The following is a 15,261-nucleotide window of genomic DNA, read 5'->3' on the forward strand; positions in this document are numbered from 1 at the left end:
GGGCAACCTGGGTGTCCATTTTAAACACTTCTGCCAGGGGCTTCTAAAATGCAGCCATGTTTGGGAAGGACTGTCTTCCCGTTTCTGTCCCTAGGATGTGGTGCTTATGAGTCAAAAGTCATCTCAGGCTGGCAGTGCTCTTGCTGCGTGGCCTGGAGAGAGGCCCCACGTTCAAGGGCGGGCTCCTACAACCCAGGCAAGAACATACAGAACGTAAAGACAAGACTCTCCAGGCCAAAGATAAGGAATTCAAGGAAAACGAGAGGGAGCTGGGTGAGTAAGGAAAGAGAGACAAGGAGCCTCCCCTTCTGGGAAGGAGAACAGGGATTCTCTGATTTAGTTGATCTATTGCTGGCTCTATAAGCCTACCTCTAATGCAGCAGTGTGATTAAGGACACTTTTAAAAGAAATAGCCAAGGGGCACATCTGACTTGATTTTGGGCTCAGATCATGATCTTGGGTCCCTGGGATCAGCCCTGTGTGGGTTCCATGCTCAGTGGGGAATCTGCTTGTCCCTCTCCTTCTGCCCCTCCCCCCTGCTTATGCATGTACAGGCTCGCTCTCTCAAAAACAAATAGACTTTTTTAAAGAAAGGAATAACCAAAAATTACATCCAGTAAGTATCACATTTTTTATAGTCTCCTTAGGACACCATAATATTGCCATGCTCAAACTCTCTGGAACCCATCCCAGTCTGCAAGCTTTATATTTATTATATTTTTATTCTAAACACTATTACTTGAATTAGGGCTTTCCCCCTTCCCCCTAGCCTACTGACCACAGACTGTACATGACTGTAAATGACTTCAGGTAATTCCAGACATCAAGCTCACCCACTAGGGATGGTATGAAATAGGATAGTAACTCACAGAGCTGTAGACACTGTTAGAAGGTGCAGACCATCCCATCCAGAGCTCCAAGCATATTGTGAACAATGGGAGGACTCTAGGCATGTGCTTGCATTCTCCTGAGGTGGGGGGGGGCTCTTCTCTGGGGGGACTGTGAGATCCAGGATGACTGAAGTCACGTCACTTTATAAACATACCCTGTGAACAGAGACCTGCATTCCAGGTCCGGATCTCCAATCTGCAGCTGGAAAGACCAGGCAAGCAGGCGGGGAGCAAAGTGGGGCTCAGCAAGGTCACCAGAACCCGGGGATGGCCCATGCCAGAGACCACCCACCCTGCTGCCCCGCCTCACAAAGGGAAATGCCAACACAGCAAGAACCTGAACCAGGCAACGAGGCAAAAGTGGCCTTGGCGGGCAAGGAGAAAGGGGATGGCCGTGGGAGCCCAGGAGGGGAGCGGGTACAAAGACAGCAGTGCCTTGCATTTCACGAAAGGATCTCCGGCTCGCTTCCAGGACATCCTCCTTGCCGGAAGCGCAACCCAGCGGGCACGGGCCTCAAATTCCCAACTCCCAAACAACTGTCTCCTTGTTTCCATTTTGCCAGACAGAGAATGTTATTTAGGGCTGAATCTAATTTAAAAGCAGGGCCTATCTTCACGGGGTAAGAAAACCCAAAGAAGTATGGATATTAAAATATGCCCATTTTAAGGGTGCTCCTAAACGGAGAGCCAGCTGCAGGGAAGGACAGAGGCTCATTCCGTGTTTGTGTCCTACCTACACAATGTCTGACGTGCAGTATTTACTTGAAGAAGCCAGGTAGCCTGGCTCTTTGCTGCCTCACCAGAGCTGGTTTACACAGATGGCAGGGGCGAGGCTATTTTTCTATCATGCTCCATACCATCAGTCTCAATTTGCTCCCAGGCTCCTGCTTCCCTGGGCAGACTTGCCTTAGCCAGGGGCCCCTCCGTGCTGAGGTACACAACCCAGTTCACAGAAGGAAACCGGCCATGCTCAAACCACACTCCCTTTCCCGATGCCGCCCCCGAGCAAAATGCAGCCCTACATGCATTCAACTTCATGTGTGCACAAACAGCCTAGATGCCGCTCATGAGACAAATCCCAAAACGCACTTAAACAAACAGGGGTTCTCAGATCCAGTGAGTATTCTAGCACCTCGGGATACCCTGGACCACCCAGAGGACAAAGGGTAACAGGCACAGCGCCACCACACGTAACCACGGGAACCCATCTCTCGAGAATGACTGTGTGGGTCTGCTCCCTGCAGCCATCACTTCCCACAGCCCTTCACTTGTATCATTGTCCTTTCTCAGTAACTAAGGCCAAGCTGAGTCAGAAAATAGGCCCGGAGTGCAGTGGATCCACCTTCAACTGCTCCTAGGAACAACGCAGACTGCTCGTTAGGGACCAGCCCTGTCCAACAGTGCTTCATGCAGAGACGGACACATCCCCCGTCTGAGCTGTCCGGTGTGCTAGCCAGCAGTTCTATGTGGCAATGGGGTACCTGAAGTGTGATCACTTGACTGAGGAACTGAATTGTTCATTATTTTAGTTCATTCAATATTTAGTTCATTCAATATTTTAGTTCATTTATTATTTATTTATTTAAAGATTTTTATGTCATCTCTACAGCCAACGTGGGGTTTGAACTCCCAACCCCAAGATCAAGAGTCACATGCTCTACCGAATGAGCCGGCCAGGGACCCCTCATTTCAGTCAATTTAAATTTCAACAGCTAGCTAGTAAGCTAATAACATAGCAAGCAGCTACTGTATCGGACCAAGTAAGCCTTCCACAGCAGCCTGGCCACTGCCTCCGGGTGTTTACTTTCCAGGCCCACCTCACTGGAGAAGAGATTGTGTCAGGTGTCCCAGAGGAGGTGGGAGACAGGCAGGACCCTGCAGATGGAGCCAGCACAGGACCACCCTCTGTGGGGAGGGAAAGGACAACTGTGGGACTTGTGTTCAAAGGGGAGCCACGCCCTGCACCCCTTCAACACTCTGGAACAGGGCTCCTGACGGTGATAAAATGCACATCCTAGGTGAGGCACAGAGCAGCAGGGTCCCCAAATCTGAGGCATGAGAGAGACTCCAGGTCCTTTACACATCCTGGTGGAGAGAGAGAAGGATGCCCAGTGATGATTATGTTTTAATTTCCCTTCAGTCTTGGGGAGGTGGGGCACTAATAGTTCATATTAAGTTTTTTTTTTAAGATGAGACATTTTCCACACACCACATCTGGTGCCCTGCTATCTGCTCCATTCGAACTTCAAAACCTCATCCACGTGGTAATAAATATATCTGCTCCAGAAAACCCACAGCTTCATGGCAGTGGCTGAGGGCAGACTTTCCAATTTTTCTGTCTCCCATTCAAGAAGAGTTTGTCCCTAACTTCCGGGCTGCCGTTTTGGTGGCACTGAATTAGGAGCACACTTGTACACACATCTGTTTGCACGTGCATGTCCACCGATCGAGGCACAGATCTCATCTAAGCTAGGTAGTATGTTGGTTTCCTAAGCTTTTTATTGTCTCTATATTAAGATTTTTGGCATCTGAAAATGGCAACTTTCATAAAGAGGCTGACAGACTGGGGCACCTGGGTGGCTCAGTGGGTTGAGCCGCTGCCTTCGGCTCAGGTCATGATCCCAGGTCCTGGGTTCGAGTCCCGCATCGGGCTTTCTGCTCAGCGGGGAGCCTGCTTCCTCCTCTCTCTCTGCCTGCCTCTCTGCCTACTTGTGATTTCTCTCTGTCAAATAAATAAATAAAATCTTTAAAAAAAAAAAAAAAAGAGGCTGACAGACTTTTCTAGGTTCCTTAGCTAAGTGCTTGCTGAAACGTTGTATTAACACGAGCCACACGAAAATGCTGTTGTTTGCCCATTTTGACCAATGTACACAGAGACTGCATGCACGTTGTGCCACCTGATTTACAGGTAAGGCAGCCGCTCAGGACTGTAGGTGTGACCGTAAAGCAAGCAAGAGACTATGGCCCCGGACACCCCCGGTCTGGGGAGCCAGGAGGAGTTGCCTACAGAAGGGAACTGTGAACGGTCCTGCTGCTTCACCCAGAAAGAATCTTTTAAAAACTTCAGTGAAAAAGGATTAAGCAGAAGTCCCCAGGGAGTCATGATAAAATCTTGATGTTTCCTTTCTAACATCATTGTCCTGAATTCTCATTAAAATCGTGTATGAAGGGGCGCCTGGGTGGCTCAGTGGGTTAAGCCTCTGCCTTTAGCTCGGGTCATGATCTCAGGGTCCTGGGGTCGAGCCCCACATCAGGCTCTCTGCTCAGCGGGGAGTCTGCTTCCCTCTCTCTCTCTCTGCCTGCCTCTCTGCCTACTTGTGATCTCTCTCTCTGTCAAATAAATAAATAAAATCTTTAAAAAAAAATCGTGTATGAAAACAGAAATATCTGTTTGGCTCAAAAGCTAGCATTAACCCTCCAGGAGCAGGAGAGAAAACTGGAGAACACGGAACTGCAGCTGTAAGTAATTGAAAGCAGAATGAAGTCGGACTTTCCAGTTTCTTTGAAAGGCCTAGATTATTTTCCCCAGATCCATGTAGAGTCCAAATATTAATTTATGTTCTGCCTTCTTCTAAAAATGGCATGGAGGCAAGTTCAAATACCATATGTGGATACTGGCCAAAGCTGTGTGCATTACAGTTTACAAGCTGTAGCTTGCACTTACAGACAGACGTGGCTAGGCAGGTCATAGGGAAGGATCTCATTTGGACCAATGCACTCACAGAACCAGTGGTTGGGAACCATGGACAATGCAAGGGTCTGTTTTCTTCTCTTCCACAGGCCCGGGTGACGCTATAGCTCAGACCTACTTAGCTACAAGAGCTCATTTCTCATCTATTCAAGTTTGTTTTGCAGAGGCTGTAAGCAACAGACACACTTTGAAAACCCAGCACAAAGGTTTTCTTACAAAGTCTGGCCGATGGGGATGGGGGTGGCTGGGAGATGGTTTAAGGCGGGACGGTGCAGGGGCTCCCAGAAGATGGGGGAAGCAATGAAAACAGAAGATGAAAATGCATTTGGGGAGACAGCCAAGCAGCAGTTATGCCCTTAAGCAAGGGGCAGAAATAGAGGTTGGTTCTTTGTGGAGCGAAACCCTATTCTTAGAATGGGCCCACGATTCACTGAGTGTAGCTCTCCTTGAAAGCCTGTGACTTGGTGGTTGCAAATCCCCCCGCCGGACCGGTCTTGGTCTCAGCTCTCATGGCAAACAGTAAATGCAGATGATTTTGCAGTTGTGGAATCATCTGGTCAGAGCAGATGGCCAATCTAGATATCCTGGTACCCAAAGGGGATTAACTAGGTCACTGCCACCACACTATGGCCAACTCCTGATTTCATCATGTTTAACAGGCAAAATGATCTTTCATTACCTTTTCTGATACTCATGGAGCCATAATGCATGGAACTGATCAAACTAGATTCCCTATTAGGTAACAAGAAGTTTGAGGATGCCTGGGTGGCTTGGTTAAATGTCTGCCTTCATCTCAGGTCATGATCCTGGGGTTCTGGGATGGAGTCCTGGCATGGGGCTCCTCGCTCAGCAGGGAGTCTGCTTCTCCCTCTGCCCCTCCTCCCCTGTTTGCGTATGCACACACGCTCCCTCTCTCTGACAAATAAAGTCTTTAAAAAGAAAAAAAAAAATAAGGTAAGCCCTTTCTCTTAAGGAGTATATGATTAGTGAATCAATGTTACTCCTAATAAAAAAAAAAAGGTATGATTTAAATACTTAACACCTGGAAAGTAGATGGAACTGTGTGAGTAATCCAATTAACTAGTTTCCAGGGCTTTTAGCTTCCAGGATGGCCTGACTGCCACTTGTGATCATTTAATGGTGCTCTAAACTTGAGACCTTGTAACGCCAAACAGAAGCACCACTGGGCACCTGCTCGTTAAGGGACAACAATAGTTTAAACACTTTGATGCATAAATAATTTAAAAGCCAGTTAAATATTAATAGGATTTCTAGATCTTTAAAAAAAAAAAAAAAAAAAGAAAAAAAGATTTACTGCAGAGAGCAAAGCCTGAAAGCTGGATTAGAAAATACCACTTAATTTTAATTAAGAGATTATGCATCAACTGGAACTCAGTGATTTAAGTATTTATCATAGTTTAAGAAGTCCTATGTCTCGCCTCTTCAGATACAATACAGCTGCCATCTTGGACTGGGTCTGCTTACTTGTATCAGAGCAGAGCGTTACACCACCACAGTTCAGAGTCAATGGAACAAAGCCCAGGGCTGACAGGAAAAAATGAAATCAAAGCGGCTTTTAGTCTACAAGGCCTGCGCCTCACACTCAGCACTCCATCGATAAGCCAGTCCCCCAAGGGTAACTGGCAGACAATGAAGCGGTCTCAATGTAGCTCACACCAAAATCTTTTGTCTAAAGGCAGCTCCTATAAACAGCCGGATAACGGCATGATTCATCCATGAGATCATTCCAGAATCTGTCTCTGTGTGGGAATATGGTTGGTGTGAGGAAAGAAACACAATTTGTGAATGTGTAATTTTCCACAACAAAAAAGAGATGTTCTGGGAGAAAGTGGGTAGGGAGGAAGAGGGGGATGGCAGGGGGCATTCAGGCTTCCAGGCCCCCTCTCAGAAGCAGCTGTTCTCTACGGCTGATCTCTCAATGATCAACACTCAGGAAACAGACCCAAGAGGATGACCTCATCTGAAAGGCCCCCATGCCAAAAGCTAAGGACACAAACAAATACCATGTGGGCACTGCTATTTATTTTTTTAAGATTTATTTATTTATTGGGACACCTGGGTGGCTCAGTTGGTTAAGTGTCTGCCTTCAGCTCATGTTATGATCTAAGGACCTGGATAGAGACCAGCACTGGGCTCTTTGCTTAGCAGGGAACCTGCTTCTCCCTCTGCCTGCCGCTCCCCTCTTTCTCTCTCTAGCAAATAAAATATAAAAATAAATAAATAAATAAAGGATTTGAGAGAGCGAGTGAGCGACAGGGGAAGTGGGGAAGGAGTGTAGAGGGAGAGGCAGAGAATCTCAAGTAGTCTCTCTGCTAAGCGCAGAGCCAATGCAGAGCTCAACCTCATGCCCCTGAGATCACGACCTGAGCTGAAACCAAGAGTCAGCCACTCAAATGACTGAGCCACCCAGGTACCCCTGGACACTGTTATTTTAAAACACGCCCCCAGAGATAACCTGTGCTGCACTGGGAAGCCATCTCCTTCACAGCATGGTCTTAGATACAACAGTAGTAAGCGAACCCAGTCACTATCATTTAGTCAGGTCTGGTTATCTGAATGGGTCCGTTCCTACACACACATCAACAAGCTGGAATCACCCAGCGTGGTTACTTTACATAACCCTGAGTCACAAGTTAACTCGGTTCACTGCTACTTCCTTCTGAATCAGATCCCTATATACAGAAATACCTACTGAGGTCTGTTTCAGAAAATAAAGTGCATCTGGGCACTTGTCTCAGTTCCCGTATGCAGAGATGGTCCTGGGACTGGCCCTCAATACAACCCTTGCAGTCTCTCACGCCCCAGTGGTTGTCTTCCAAAGCTTTTGAGCTGGCTGTCTGGAACTTGGAATGCATTTTCCCACTGACACTATGTTACAAATGGAGATCGCCCACACAGTGCTCTTTTAGCCTATAATGTCACCAAACTAGCCCTGGGTGAAGCAAGAGCTCTGGTTGTAGGAGCAACAGGTCAGAGGGTGTAAGGGGGGAAAGAAATAGGAAAAAGTAGAGTCTCTCTCATGGTTTCCTGGTTTGGGGCTGACCTTCAGCAACATGTTAAAGGGGGTCAAGTTTGCATTATTTCCCTCTCCCTCTCTGGGGATCCTTTTCCTTCTCAGGACCCCAGGATCCTTACTCCTAAGTTGTTCCTGTCCATAGTTTCTCCCCTCTCTCTACTTCTCAACCCATAAATTGTTTTGCAGCTCCTGGTCCCAGGGTGACGGCACAGCGCCCCAGAGGACAGGGCTGGGGTGCAAGAGGAGGGGGCAGTGGTCTTAGGTAGAGGTGTGGATGAGCTGAATTAAAGTTGGGTCTGCCTACTGAAGAGAGTCGGGAAACTTGCAATTTATTTTGTAAGCGAAGGGTTGCCACGCCAAACCACAGATCTACACTAGAAAAGAGAAGGCAGTGACTCATGTGGATAAAAGGCAAAAAGACTCCATCAGGCCTTGGCAAACTGCTGGTTGAGAGAAAAGGAGCCGGTTTAAGGCTGGGACTTTTCCCAGAAAATAGTATAATTTACAAGCTTAATCTGAAAAGAGTGTTTACAGCTATGGGAAGGTTTGATGTTACAGTTATAGTGAAAGAGACGGGCAACATCTGTTCTCTTCTCAGTGACCAGCTTCCAATAGCTTGTTTTGAAAGGTGGGATTTGGCAAAGCTTCTTCCCACCAGCAAGAAAGATCAAAACAAAACAATCATCTCCTCCTATCCCATACAATCACGTGTACTACGGGATAAGAAGTTTAAAAAAAAAAAAAAAAAAAGACTGGAAGGAAATAGGCCAAAATGTTAATGAAGGTTTTGTTTAGGAGGTAAAGGCTCAATAAATTTTACCTTCATTTTCACATACATTCTAGATTTTTAAAAATAAGCCATGTACCACTAAGGAAAACAATTTAAAGACCAGATAAAAGAAGATTTGAAGATGAATCCTTTGTGTTTGCAGAAACATAGTGCTGGCTAACTCATCAAAAATTGAACTGAGACCTGCTATGGTGGGGCAGACTTAGAGCAATGAAAGAGCTCCGTGACTGGACAAAAATGGAACCAAAGCGGACATTTAATGAGTACTTAGTACATATGGCCTGGCAGGTTGCTCAAAGCTTTCATATGTAATACTTCCTTTGATACTCTCAACACTCCAAGGCTGACATCACAGCCGGTTCTACAGATGAGTGAGCACCAGCAAAGCTAATTAATTTGCTGGGACTGAAGAGTCTGCCTGACCACCAACTCTATCCTATGCAACCTATGCTCCTTGGCTTCAGCTGCCCATCAGCCGTGAAGGCAGGGATGGAGGGCTGTGGTTTTTCTACTGGGATCATGAAGGATGGAGTGAAAATGAGTGGGCTTCTCATTCCCACCCACTTTTCTGGAATAACTGTTTGGTTAGCTATTTTATTTATGGGCATTCTGTGTAAACTTGTATTTGAGGAATGGTTTCTTCAGCTTAAAAAAAAAAAAAAAGGGTCTGAAAACCACAGGACTAAACAATCTCCAAGTTCCTTCCAGCTCTAAATGTCTATCTTTGAAGTGTGCTCCTTACCACTGAACTGACGTGAAATAGCATTCTGTGGCGAACCTTCTGGGTCACGTATCCGTTAGTGAGTTAGCCTGGGGATGCCCCGAGAAGTGGCAATGCCCTCATGTCGAGGAGGGGCTTCTATACCCTTGGAAGTGGTTTCTGCTCACTGAGCTCAGCCCACCAGCCTGCCGTTATGAGTGACAACTCACTCCTGCTAATGATTAGTGGGACTCAGGGGCCCAACTGCAGTTTACTTGAAAGGAGTTAGGGCAGCCTGATGCCAGTCTTCAATCTAAGCATGCAAGAAAATTCCAGCACCTTCCCAACACATGCCCCTGATCACACCTGGCCATGCTAGGCCCCAGAAAAGGCTGGACAGCGAGGACCAGACTACACACCAATGTGTGAAGGTGTGAGTTGGTGATGGGAAGGACCAAAGCAAAAGCATCACTTCATCCAACATGGAAAGGGCACCAGCGACGAGGTGAAACTCCCCACTGCCCCTTTGGGAAAACCACCCCCTTCTAACTCGATACAAAAGTCAACCCAAAGATGTCCATTGCTTTAAGTATACATGAAAGGAAAAAAATCACATGTTGATCAAGGGCTAGAAAAGCAAGTCAGCTAAAGCCAGGAAACCCTGATGGGGCTTGGGAAGACCAGGTGTGACATCAGCAAAAAGCCCTTGGCATTCCTGGGGTTAATATTCAGGGCGTTAGTATTTGAGAGGAACTCCAAGAGCACAGCATGAGTGATACACTGTGTTAGTGAAGCTACACGTGGAGGTCACTTGGCTGGGTAGGTCAGGGGAGGAAACCTAGCTGGGGCTTAGTGCCTGCAGCCTGACACCCTCTTTAGTCACTGCAGACTTAGCAGCTTTCACTGCGGCCGCGACAGCTATTTGCAGAAAAGCAGGGTGCGGAGCCCATGACCGCTCATCCTTGTTGGCACCTTCCAGGCCCCTCCTGCCTGTCCGGTGTTGCCATTCCTATCAAGACACCCTCAGGGATGGGGTGCCAGGCTGAGGACTCCGGAGAGCACTTGCTCCTATGGAAGGTGACAGTCTGGCCATCATTTTCGGGGACAATGACATATCCATAAAATTAGCCATTCTCAAAAGTCCAGAGACACAGTCCTCAGAAATCCTGTCTATATTCATTTATTCAACAAACACCGTGTCTACTAAGCACACTGCAGTGTGAGCAATGCCTTGAAAACCAATCCACACCCTCAAGGAGGGTTAAGGACAAATTACAAAGATGTTAAAATAGATTTGTTAAGTGCTAGTACAGGCCTAAGGGTACCACAGGACACGAGCGGCCTCTTAGTAGGGCCTTGAGGTAGGGCATTAGGTGGACTGTGACCGTCACCTGAGAAAGGGCCCTGGAGGAGAGGTCTGAGTTCCTTCAGTAAGAAGCTCCAATGGGTTGAAGGACAAGAACAGTCTTTCAAGCTCTGCACCAAGTATAAAAGCCCCAAAGGCAAGGAGAACCTATTACGGGGCCAGGCATCCTGTTAAGGCCAACAAGAGAAGCCACGGGGAAGAAGATGGGTCTGAGAGGAGAAGTGAGGCCAGAGCCCAAGGCCCTGTCTCTATGCTCATTAATCTAGAAAATCACGAAAGAGGCTTTCAGGAGTCAGAAACCTAGGAGTCACAAAAAACAACAAACACTCAGAGTGCGAGGGCTCCCACGTATCTGACTTCGGTCCTGTTTTCCTAAACTCAACACTAGTCCCAGCTGAGCGCTTCGGTCAGGAGCCAGCAGAGGCACTGGTGAGAAGTGAGGAGGCCGGGAAGGGGATGAGACGCGCTGGCAGCACCAGTCTTGGGCCCAGGGCTGGGGGTGCTGCTTTCGCCTGGGGTTTGGAGATGTACGGAGTCTGACTAGACATCATCTTCTCAATAAAATTGGAAAAAAAAAAAAAACCAATAAAAACAAAATTAAAGTGAAACAAAGACATTTTCAGATAAAAGAAAACTTGAAGCAATAGATCCATACTAGAGAAATAGTAAAGGAAGGGCAAGTTCTTCAAGATGAAACCAAAAAATACCCAGGAAAATTTAGAAGTCTGGGAAAGAATGAACGCTGGAGTGAGTATCTGGCTAACTGCAAGGTCTTTTTGCTCCTTTTTGTCATTATTTCTTTACAAACTACATGCCTGTTTGCAAACACTAATAGTTTCTTCTTTCAGGGAAGCATGTTTGCGGGGGGCAGTGAGGGGCAGAGTAAAGGGTCCCTTACTTTCTGATGGTTCCTTCCTGGGACTGAGGCCAGGTTAAGGCCTGGAGTCCTCTGGTGGCCTCCACAGGTTCAGTGTGGGGACAGGTGGATTCTCCAGTTAGCCACTGATGGCAGAGACCAGAGATGGGCCCACAGTACCCAGGAAGGCCAAAGACTACATTTCCCAGACACCTGGAAGCAGCCTGTGTTCTGCGGAGCAGAAGTCCTCACGTGGAGGCTGGAGGTGGAAATAACATGGAGTGGAGCTGGGGGTCAGAGCTTCCGGTGACTGTGGGGTGGCGACATCCAGCATGTTTCCACAGAGGCAGCCCAGAGCATGGCTGCATGTTTGTCCCCGCTGCACTGCCTCCCACTGGGTCACTCTTGGGTATCTATACTGCTTTCTCTGTCCTGGACATTCTGTGGACAATCCCAAGTCCACTGCCTCCCCACCAACAGTCAGGGTGGAGCCTGTCGTCTCAGCCTATCTGTCCTGCACTCCATCCCTTCGTGCCCAGCAGAGCCACAGCAAGACTCTGAATTCCTAAACTGTAAGAGCAGGAATGGAAGACAATTATTAGAAGCACCTAATTTTACCTAACAGATGATTTCTCGAAGTGTTGTATGCAAGCAAACTCTGTAATCAAATGATATTTTAAGAAGGAAGAGAGCTCATTAAGCAGGCAAGAAAACCATCTTTAAAAAAACCAAACCAAACAAAAAACCCTGTCACCAATCCTTTTGTGAAATGAAGACATGTTTGGTGCTGATGTAACTACTTAGCACACCTTTTCAAAGAGCAGCATCTTCCAGCACAGTGTAAAGACAGGAGGAAGATGCTTACCAGTCCCTCGATCGCTTCCTGGTGGCGTTTGTGGGTGACCTGGCCGTGGCTGCGTGGGTACTGGGGAGACCTGAGCAAGCAACACTTCAGGATCCTCAGCCAGCGACGCCCACATGCAGCCAGGCTGTCTGCACCCGGGGACACCTGCATCATGCGACCTCCTCTCCGCTCTACGTAGACCCTATTCTCTAGCCAACAAACCCTCAGGCGAGGGCAATGGTAGATTATTTTCACCCAAGACTTCCCCTAGAGATATCTGCAGTTTGCCCTTGGAGGAGCCAGGCCACAGGGTGAACTGGCGACTTCCAAAGCTTTCAGAAGGTCACCACCCAGCACCACGGCCACTGGGTCCCCAGGAGGTGACCCTCCTAGGGCATACACTGAGCTCCACCAACATCCAGGTACACACTAGCCAGCCAGCATCCTGCACCGGTCACTGCCAGCAGGATCCGAGACAGCAGGCGGAACCCAGAGCCTGCTGTCTACCTGCTTGCCCTCCCTGCTACCTTGGCCATCGCTGCTAAGCTAGTCCCTGCCCCAACCTCGTATCCGCAAACTGACCATCCCAGAATCCAGCGCATGAGCTTCTGGCGATGATGCAATGAGCGAATGTATAAAAGCCCTCAGCATAGTGCCTGGTGTACCGTAAGCATTATTTTATGCTTCAGCAGGTGTTCCTACCATTATCATGTTCACACACATACAGGACTACCTAGTCGGGGAATCCTAAGGACACAGACTCTTTTTCTCAAGAATCTTCATCTATAAATCAAGGCAGGAAAGAACAGTTTGAAGACTGCGGTACTCACTAAACATCCAGGACAATCTGTTTCAAGCAGGGGCCCTAGAAATCTGTGAAGATTCTACTACGGTCAGCTTGAAGGTTAACCTGATGGCATCCAAATGACCCCAAACCCTGCATGTCAACCCTGGGGTGATCCAGCCCTCACCAGGCAACCATGTACCAAACAAAGCTACAATGTCACCAGACCCGTGTTTGTTTTTAAGTCTCAAATTTTAAAAAACTGAATGGAGACTCATTATTCACATAGGAGTGCTAGAAGCAGCTGATCGTCGGTGGATGGAAAATGTGAAAAGCATGCCTCATTCATAAACTCCTCGTTCAGCCAGACTTAACAGCTTCCACATTAGCAAAATTGACAAGGGTGAGAACGGAGTGTGCAGGATCTCTGGAGAGTCTACTCAAGCCTCCACCCCGTATGCACTGAGACCTGGGGCAGGCTGAGTATGGGTCTGTGGCCGGGACGTCCCAGGATAGCCCACTTCAGTCTCCACCCCCTCCCCTGCCCCCCAGAGCAAACTGCTGCAGTGTGGGTTGGCAGTGGGAGTCCTGCCAGAATGGTGCTTTACCCAATTCTCTCAATGCCAGGCCTTACCGAGAATCCCCACCCCAACCCCAAGAAGTTCACAAGGGGCCAGGCTATCTATATCCTCCTAAGTCACTGGGGAGGCTTGGAATATGCCCCTCCCCTTCTCCAAGACCTCACACTTCATCTTGATGAAGAGCTTTGGTCTCTGGGGAGCACTCCCGGATTCCTTGGTCCCAATTCCCTGAGCACCTTCCTCTGTGCTCCAGCTGCTCACCGCTGAGGACTCATTTCATTGTTGGTTCTTGAGTCTGATGGTCTCCTACCCTTAGACGGTTAACGAGCAAAGGGACATCTTCTTGTTCACCACTGTGTCCCTACTGCTTAGAACACTGCCTGGCACATAGTAGGTCTGAGGGTTCTATGGAGCAAATGAGTGAATCCTGCTGTGAAGCAGCAGTACCTGGATTCCTACCTGGGAGGCAGGCAGGGGTGGCAATATACTTGGAAGGGGATGGAGACTCACAGAGCAAACTCTTAGCTTTTACTGCCAATAGTAGATTCCCTATAAATGTGGGTGCTGATAAAGATCTGGGGGGAGTTAAAGCACTCCATAACACCTCTTTGGGGATCCCCAGTTGTGCTGGATTGGTTGTTTCCATGTCTGGCTTCCGGCTTGATCATAAGCTCCTAGAGTATGAGTCTTACTCATCCCTATACCTCCCCAGCCTCCATCAAGGTCTGTACCCACCCATAGGGGCAGAAGAAATGCACGAGTGAGTATACGAATAAATAGTAAAACCTCTCCTGAGACTGGCCTGTCTGCCTTAGTCAATGGATGCCAGGAGCCAAAGTGTGTGCTCATTTCAGTTTAAAACCAAGAACAAAGCTTTGGGGTCAGGGTGGGAGGCAGGTCCAGCCAAGACGTGAGAGCCAGACTTGGGAAGCTCCAGCGCAGCATGAGAAGCCAGAAAACAGAGCCGGAAAGAGATAAGGCCATCCTGATAGATGCTTTGTAAAAGAGGTTCAAGTATACACTGGATGAACTTCTGAGTTTCCTGTTTTTAAAACTTCCTTATGATGAAGTTGGAGTTGGACATCATCCCTTTCAGCAGCGGGGTTTTGCTTGTCTGGAATAATCAGGCACCTGTGGCTCAGTCCACGTGCATAAGCATAGCAGAAAAATGGCAACCAGTAACCAAGAAGTCAGTAGGCTAAGGTGGCTGGAGTACTGGGCTCTGGAGCGGCTGGTTCTGCTGGGCGTCCACCCCTGAGCCCGATGGGTCCCAGCTATGAAGGAGGGAGGCCAGGCCACTACATCTCTGAAATCCTTTCCAGCCCTGCAATTCTAAGATTTGAATCTCAGTCACACTGAGAACTCCAGCAGAAGGTACTGGTTTGTACAGGCATGAGCTAAAGTGCCGTAAAATACGGACGTATAGAATTTACTGGAATAAATACTTCCGTTATTTGAGCATAGTGATTTCAAACAATTAGTGAAAACCCTAATTTTAAGTGGCAGTTGTTCATTCTAGGATGTCTGCTCATCAAAAAATTTACAAAGCACAACTGCTTTTCTGTCTTACTGCTAAATTACAATATTTTGAGTGGTGTTCGTACTTCCTTGTGTGAGTTCTTAAGCAGAATATGCTACAGAAACAGGCACGTTCTTTTGTCTGTCAAGCATTACAACGGACCCGGTGTTTTTTGTTAAAGAAAGTTAACCTTACTGCACCTT

At 47.8% G+C, this 15,261-nt stretch overlaps 1 protein-coding gene across 2 annotated transcripts in view; it reads right to left on the reverse strand.

Annotated features, from left to right (window-relative positions):
- CABLES1 (Cdk5 and Abl enzyme substrate 1) overlaps positions 1 to 15,261 on the reverse strand; it is a 112,429-nt gene that overhangs the window by 23,588 nt on the left and 73,580 nt on the right. The gene's annotated exons all lie outside the window — the stretch shown is intronic.

This window comes from Lutra lutra, chromosome 12 (genome assembly GCF_902655055.1).
Source record: "Lutra lutra chromosome 12, mLutLut1.2, whole genome shotgun sequence".
Classification (NCBI taxonomy): Eukaryota; Metazoa; Chordata; class Mammalia; order Carnivora; family Mustelidae; genus Lutra; species Lutra lutra.